General features: G+C 37.7%; 1 pseudogene; it reads right to left on the bottom strand.

Annotated features, from left to right (window-relative positions):
* Window positions 1–2247: 2247 nt before the first annotated feature.
* LOC120205649 lies at window positions 2248–4686 on the bottom strand (annotated as a pseudogene).
* Window positions 4687–8892: the final 4206 nt, after the last annotated feature.

The raw sequence follows: 8892 nt of genomic DNA, 5'->3' as shown, positions 1-8892 counted from the left end.
TTTCAGTAGGACGGTCTGTAGGTCATCCGAAAATGGACATATTTCCGCGTCCATTAAGGTACAAAAATACAAGGTCTCTGTCTGCAAAAATGGTAGCCCCTCCTTAGATCTTTGGACTGCATCATCAGTCTGGGTTTTGCCAGGCATTGAACGTACACGTGTCCCGAAGCAAGATCATGACCTTTCACTCTTAAATAAACTTTATAAGAAAACCTTCAAATTTAAAAAAAAAAACCGTAAGGGGTTGTTTGGTTCGGAGAATGTGAGATTACCATAGGAATAGAATTTACATTCTCCCGTTTGGTTGATCGGGAATCTCATTCCCGATAATGTTTTATTATCAATAGTGAATTTTTTCGGTATATTACCAGGAATATTATTACCTCCATTCCCTTAGGTATTGTTGGATTACCGACGTTTTCGATTAAAATACCATTAATTTTTTTTCAAAAATATATTTCTTATATCATTGAATAATAAAAATTCTATGAAAGTTAAATTACAAATTTATCCTTAAACTATTTTAGATTTAAAAAAATCTATAATTAAAATTTTATATGAAGTTCAAGAGCAATTTGATTAAATATTTTTATATTTTCAATTTTTTTTAAAAAAATATAAATTTTTTTATGAATTTAAATTTTTAAAGAAAATATATAAATATTTTTCAACTTGTTAAAAAAATATATAATAAGGACAATTTGGTTAAATATAAATTCCAATAATCTTTTATTTCTTTAACCAAACATGGTAATCTTACATTCCTGCTAAACCAACCAAACACAAAATACAACATTCTCAGTAATTCTATTTCCTCCCATTAGTAATCTTACATTCCGTGAACCAAACGCACCCTAAATATATTATACAAAACCTTAAATAATACAATTTACTAAATTTTGATCCAATCCCAAAAAGTTAGGGTAAATTATGGATTTAGTACCTGAACTATTAATTTTAGATTGTTTTAGTACCTAAACTTTCAATTTTTTCAAAATCATACCTAAAATTTATTTTTTATTCCATTTTAGTATTTGTTCAAAATTTAACGTTAAGTTTTAAAAACAATTGAAAGTTTAGGTACTAAAACATACCAAAATTAATAATTTAAGTACTAATGTGTAGTTTACCCAGAAGTTTAAAAAAATTATTAGTGTCTTGGAAATAGAGTGAATAAGTTTTTACATTAAAATTTAGAGACATTGAAACAAATGAAAAAGTCATTAAACATAAAATCATATTATGATTAAATAACATTTTTTCACGAATCAATTTACCTTAATGATTAAAAGAACTGTTGTTGTTTCTAGAGGTCAAGGGTTTGAATACAATAGTATTTATTATCAAATGATAAAACATAGAATAACAACTAAAATTAAACCGTTAAATTTCGCACACATCCCTAATTATACGAGATTTTAACATAGAAAAACAACAAAAACCAACCACTCTGGTTTATATAATTGCAATTAGAAATAAGACGGATAAAACATACACATCAATCATTATTGAACATTTCTATTTCTTTTGTATATATTACGTCCCAAGTAACAAAAGGAATTCAAAATAGTTTTTCTCATGCATTCAATCACGGAACAAAATATTATGGTAATAAACCAACAATGGCAAGGTCGTTTTCAGGGAAATATTATAATAATTGATTGTAGCTGACACACCCGATGTTTGTTTGGACAAAATATCGACCATGTGGTTTTTTAATGTTTGTTAGGGTTGGCAATGACATGCATAAATTATCATATGATCTTTTAGAAGGAAAACTCTAATTAATTATAAGCTGACATAGTTATATATTGCATCCACCCTCATGAGAAAGAAATGATTAATTTGATAAGTTTCAGTTAAGAAGTTTAGGCATTCGATGCCATAAATCTATGAACCTGGTTCATGCAGGATTGATACCAACCAACACCTGCAAGTTAAGCCATAATAATACTAACTTTAATTTGGTCAAATTATATGATTAGTCCTTATACTATACCCAAGCATTAAGGCCGTATTTGATCAAGAAGGACAAAAAGATTGTCCGACTGGAAAAGCCAACAGGAATGTGTAAACTACTACTAGTTCACTTTTCAGCTGTGGGTTTTGCAACCAAAATTTTGGAGAAGCAGCAGTAGGTAGAAAGCAATGGCATTCAACAACAATTCATTGGATTGAAAGTGTAAATACAAGAGAGTTGATGGCTTCATCAAGCAATTTAAAGATAGAAAAGTTGTGCTTCACCCATAACTTGTTTTGCCTTTGTTGTCAAACTTAGCCAAGAGAAAAGAAGCAAAACAGAGCCACATCTGAATTAAGCTGTACAAAGCCATACAAATGCTAAATGTTTGGTTTCTTGATACGACATAATAATAAGACCTAAGGAACACAGGGAATTAACTTTAAGAGAAGCGCAGGCGACAAAAATCTTAAAAATGAGAAACTAGGATCAGTAATTTACGAATCAACTTTGAACCAATCATCAGCACCTCCAAGCTGAAGCAGCGATTAGCTCTCTCCTCTGCCAGCAAAGAACAAGAGAAGACTGCCTCTTCTCAACATGGAAACCTCTAATCGGACTTCTTTGGATCAAACACTCAGCTTGACACTCGGTGAAGTTACTGAATGTTAATGGGGAGAATCCAGATTGCATAAACAGACTCCTCCAAGGAGACCTTCTTTCCAGGGACCGATGTCGACCTAACACTATCTTTTCGATGCTAGGTTGAAGGAAGAACCTTTCAATCTTTTCCAAGGCATCCAGATTCATGTTCACAGCATCGAGGGACTCAAGGAGCCCAGTATACGATTGGAGTGCATGGATTATATGGTGAGGAAACGGGACATCGGTTCTGTCACAACCCCTGTCTAAAGAGACTACAATTTTGGGTGACAACAGCTTTACGAAACCAAGGATCAGAGGGAGAGTTGAAGGGTGATTGGAAAATGAACCAATTGGGAGGTTAACCGCAATTGCTTCATTCTCATCAAACTGCAGGGGCAATGGCCAAGAACATGACTCCAAGGACTCGAGATTCATAATTTTGATGTCCAAGGCCATGTTGATTTCGCCAGCAAAGTGCTTAAGATTTTCCTGGGTGAAACCAAGTTCTAGCTCATCATGATTGGAAGGAGAATCAAAGGCAGTGATTTTCATAGAAGGGGAGCCGCCACTTCTTAAAACAAGTTCCTGCATCAAAGAAGCCCATTGCCCACCATACCCAATATCGAAATCAATAATGTGAATCCTACTACATCCTTCAAAAACCTCGAGAAGTGCTTGGTTGCAGGTAAAATTCGCAAACTGAACGATTGGAGAAATCTCAGAAAATGATTTGTAAGCACCAATCTTGAAAATCATGTTATACGTGCACAAAGCCGATGTGTTGGTAGCGTTCAGACGAAGGAGTAACTGTAAAGCCTCCTTGAAGTAGAAGGCAGCCCTTATAAAGGGTTTACCTACAGGGGAGAGCTGGTGATTGAGCCGCGCCAATATCCCTTGCGCGTGTACCGGATCCCCAGTTTCGATCAGCTCTGCAGCCTGAATTAGTTGGTCGATTATTGCCTGCTGAAGCTGCTGGCTCGCCAAGTCATCACTCACTATCTTCGGGTTCGCTGTTGCTAGTGTTGAAGGCCTTCGCTGAAGCAATTGGGTCGGTTGTTGTTGGCGCCCGAGATAGAGCTCCTGCCCTGGACTCGAAAACGGACTCTTAGGGACTTGATAGTTGGGTCCACTTGGGGCAGAGTTAAGTTTCTTAGGCGGCGGTGGTGATAAAAGATTATGTTCTTGCCAATGAGCGTATGAAAGTGGAAAGAACATAGCCGGGTTTTGATTAAATTGAGCTTGGTTTTGGTTCATTATCATCTGTGAATTGAAAAGCTGGGGCTTTTCATCCAAAACTTCAAGGGGCTGCTGTTGTGCAAAGACACCAGGAGGGAGTGAAGTAGGCAAAAAACTATGTGGTGAAGATGTAAATGCAGGATTTGATGGGGCTGAAATCATATCAATGGAAGGGTTAATGTTGCTTAACAAGTTGCCACCACTGGTAATGGACTCAAACGACAAACCTTGATCCACCAAACTAAAACCGGCATTGAACTCCATATCTTGGGACCCGCCACCTGACTGAAGAAATTTGTTTAGTCCCATAGAAGAAGGGTCATCCACATCACCCATAATTAGCCTCAAAATGGACTGCTCTTGACTACGAGACCCGGGCAGAACACTCTCCCAATCTTCCATGCCTAAACCACATTTTCCCGTTCCTACATCAACGGGCTGGCTGCTGCCCTTGTTGTTGCCGGAGCCAGCTTTCGCTGCCGCCACCACGCTGCTGTCCGTGGAGGCACCGCTGCCTCCGCCGCCGCTTTCGCCGAAAGAGGACGACAGTGTTGAGGAAGATGTTGGAGGGCTCGAACTTCTTCTAGTATTAGTAGATGTGGGCTCACTGCCCACATGGAGAAACCTTCCTTGTTTTGCCACTTGGCTTGTTGATGATGGAGCTGGTTTTGGAGTAGGAGAGATGAATCTGAGCAAGAAGAAGAAAAATCTAGCGCCCCCTTCCCTTGAAACTCCTCAAAGGATAGGGGCATGGCCTTCATCTAAGGAAATCAAAACCACAAGTAACCCCCAAAAATCCAAGTACACATAACCCTTCAGTTTCCAAAACTCACCCACCGGTTAAAAAAAGAGAGTTTGGAAACCAAAACAAGAGAGAGAGAGGGAGAGACTTGAGTAGGAAGAGAGAGAGAAATAAAGAAACCAATTAGGATGTCGTGTTTGTTAATGGAGGGCCTACCATAATTGGCTTTTGACATTGCATTGAGTGCTTACTTTTTAGTTTTGGTATAAAATGGAAAGGGAAAAAAATAGCTATACAAAGAGAAAAAACATTATTGTGTGGGAAGCAACGAACGCGTTGTTTTTAAGCTGACTAAAAGAAATGCAGAAAGAAAATGACGGAAAAGAAACAATGGAGAAAAGTTAGAGTTGGAGAAGATATGGTGGGCAACCACCTATTAAAGTTGGACAAAGAGAGTGAATTAGACATTTTGAAGCATGGAGCAATTGTATTTTGCATGTATTATTGAACATGTTTGGAATTCAGTTCTGACATTTTGGCAAAGGCAAACCATTGACTACGACAAAGAGTGAAATAGACATTTTGAAGCATGTAGCAATTGTATTTTGCATGTATTATTGAACATGTTTGGAATTCAGTTCTGACATTGTGGCAAAGGCAAACCATTGACTACGACCACATGTGAATGAGGACAAAATATGATTGTCTGATGAAAAACTCCAATGTTTCATTGCCCAAACACACACCCATGTATCTCAGTTATCCCCACCCCACCTCATATTGCCTTTTGCTTTTACTTAATCACATATGTTGAAAATTGACACACCAAATTGCATCAATTGTCAACATTATGGGTGGCAATTTGGTGGCATTAATGGGATGTCAAAATTGGTCAAATTTGGTCACCAAATTATTGAAAATTTTGGATGGTAAAACTATGCAATTAGTCATTGTAATTTAGGATATTTACAAATTAGTCCTTAAAGCTTCAACTATAAATACCCTAGCTCATTTAGCTTCAAAACCATCCCAAAGCATTCTAGCTTTCTTCCAATACTAGAGAGAATTTAGAGAGTTTCTTGAGAGTTGTTTTCTCCTTTTTATCAAGAGAGAATTATCATTGTTTTCTCCTTTGTAGATCGAGAGAAGTTGTAATTCCTATTTTCTCATAGTGAAATTCTTCTACCGTTGCCCGTGGTTTTTACCCTATATTATTCAGGGGTTTTCCACATAAATTTTGTGTCTCTTTTATCTTCATTTTTATTTTCTCTAATTATCAGTTACGATTTTGCTCTATCCGATAGCCGTCTTTCGCAATAATTAGTATCAGAGCCATATTTGAGTGTGTAATATCTGCTTATTGTCTTTGTGGTTGCCACCAAAAGATGGATCATCTAACATAAGAAAATAAGAAGGTATTACCCATTCTTTGAGGTTCTAGAGAACTATTCACGATAGTGAAATAGTGTGAGCTATCCGAAATAGAAGCTATGACAACGAAATTTGATATTGAAAAGTTCAATGGGAGAAATTTCTCATTGTGGAAATTAAAGATGAAGGCTATCCTGAGGAAAGACGGGTGTCTAGCGGCTATCAGTGAAATACCGGTGGATTTCGCAGATGATAACAAATGGAACGAGATGGACGGGAATGCTATGGCAAACTTTCATCTAGCATTAGCAGATGAAGTATTGTCAAGCATCGAAGAGAAGAAGACAGCTAAGGAGATATGGGATCATCTCACAAAACTGTACGAGGCCACATCTTTGCACAATAAAATTTTCCTTAAGAGGAAATTGTACACTCTCCGTATGCCAGAATCTACTTCAGTGACGGAGCACTTAAATACACTGAACACCTTATTTTCTCAGCTTACATCCTTAAGCTGTAAAATAGGAGAACAAGAACGTGTTAAATTTCTACTTCAAAGTCTACCGGATTCGTATGATCAACTCATCTTCAACTGGACAAACAATAATGTCACTAGTCTAGTCTTCGATGACGTTGTAGTTGCTGTTCTACAAGAACAGAATCGGCGCAAGAACAAGCAGAAGCTTTGACAACGATGAGAGAGAGATCAACAGAATGTGGCCAAAGCAGCAGTCACAAACATGGTAGATCGAAGTTAAGAAGAAAAAATAATTTAAAGTGCTACCATTGTGGAAAGAAGGGTCACTTGAAGAAGGATTGTTGGAGTCTAAATAAAAACTCCAATCCACAAGGCAATACCGCAAACACTTCAGATGATCGAGATGCTCTATGTTGTGAAACGTCAACCACCGTGGAAGGTAGAAAACGATTTGTAGATATATGGCTCATTGATTCGGGAGCAACATATCACATGACCTCAAGAAGAGAATGGTTCCATCATTATGAACCTGTCTCAGGAGGATCTGTGTATAGTTGCAATGATCATGCCTTAGAGATCATTGGTATGGGAACCATCAAATTGAAGATGTATGATGGAACAATTAAAGTTGTTCGAGATGTGCGGCACGTGAAAGGCCTGAAGAAAAATTTATTATCCTACGGATTTTTGGATAATAATGCAAGTAAGATTGAAACACAGAAAGGAATCATGAAGGTGTTCTGTGGAGCGCTTGTAGTGCTGAAAGGCGAAAAGATAGTAGCAAACTTGTACATGCTGAAGGGAGAGACTTTGCTAGAAGCAGAAGCCTCTGTTGCCTCATGTAGTTCAGATTCTGCAATGTTATGGCATCAGAAACTTGGACACATGTCAGAACAAGGAATGAAAATCCTTGTGGAGCAAAAACTACTTCCAGGCTTAACAAATATAACACTTCCTTTGTGTGAGCATTGTGTAACAAGTAAGCAGCACCGGTTGAAATTCAACACGTCAAATTCTAGAGCCAAAAGTGTTCTAGAATTGGTTCACTCTGATATATGGCAATCACCAGTTACATCCCTAGGCGGAGCAAAATACTTTGTCTCATTTATTGATGACTACTCCAGGAGATGTTGGGTGTACCCTATTAAGAAGAAGTCAGATGTGTTTTTCACTTTCAAAAACTTCAAAGCGCAGGTGGAACTTGATTCTGGAAATAAGATCAAGTGTTTCAGAACAGATAATGGAGAAGAATACACAAGTGAAGAATTTGATGACTTTTTCAGGAAAGAATGCATCAAAAGACAGTTCACAGTGGCGAACACTCCTCAACAAAATGGAGTGGCAAAGCGGATGAACAGAACCTTGTTAGAAAGAACAAGAGCAATGTTGAGGGATGCAGGCCTAGAAAAATCATTCTGGGCAGAAGCAGTCAATACCGTATGTTATTTGGTGAATCGAGCTCCATCAACTACAATAGAGCTGAATACACCAATGGAGATGTGGACTGCTAAACAAGTTGATTATTCAAACCTCCATGTATTTGGAAGTATTGTGTACGTGATGTACAACGCCCAAGAAATTTCAAAGTTGGATCCAAAATCCAGGAAATGCAAATTCTTGGGGTATGCTGATGGAGTAAAGGGGTATCGCTTGTGGGATCCTACTGCCCGCAAAGTGATCATTAGCAAGGATGTTATCTTTGTAGAAGATAAGTTACAAAGAAAAGAAGATGATGATAGTGCTGAAAAGTCAGAGACTACACAGATACATGTGGAAAATGAGGTTGAACAAGGAGATTCTTCTGAAGCAGAACCAGCACATGATGAACAAGAACCAGGGAGTTTTGAAGCTCCAACAACTCGTCAATCAGATCGTGTGAGAAGACGTCCCAATTGGCACTCAGATTATGTTATAGAAGGTAATATTGCATACTGCCTTTTAATAGAGGACGGTGAGCCATCAACATACCAGGAGGCAATACACAGCTCAGATGTTTCACTGTGGATGATGGCGATGCAAGAAGAAATCGAAGCCCTTCATAAAAATAATACATGGGACCTTGTGCCACTACCACAAAGAAGGAAGCCAATTGGTAACAAATGGGTTTTCAAAATCAAGCGAAATGGTGACGATCAAGTAGAGAGGTATCATGCAAGACTGGTGGTCAAAGGATATGCTCAAAAAGAATGTATTGATTTCAATGAAATATTTTCTCCTGTGGTTTGACTAACAACAGTTCGAGTAGTTTTGGCAATGTGTGCTACATTGGACTTACATCTAGAGCAGCTAGATGTTAAAACAGCTTTTCTTATTGGAAATCTTGAAGAAGAAATTTATATGCTCCAGCCTGAAGGTTTTGAAGAAAAAGAAAAGAAGAACTTGGTTTGCAGGTTGAACAAATCTCTGTACGGTCTAAAGCAAGCACCGAGGTGTTGGTATAAGAGATTTGATTCCTTCATT

The sequence above is a fragment of the Hibiscus syriacus genome, unplaced genomic scaffold, assembly GCF_006381635.1.
Source record: "Hibiscus syriacus cultivar Baekdansim isolate YM2019G1 unplaced genomic scaffold, ASM638163v2 tig00012523_pilon, whole genome shotgun sequence".
NCBI lineage: Eukaryota > Viridiplantae > Streptophyta > Magnoliopsida > Malvales > Malvaceae > Hibiscus > Hibiscus syriacus.
The sequence above is the reverse complement of the archived record's forward strand: the minus strand, read 5'-3'. Positions and strand labels throughout refer to the sequence as shown.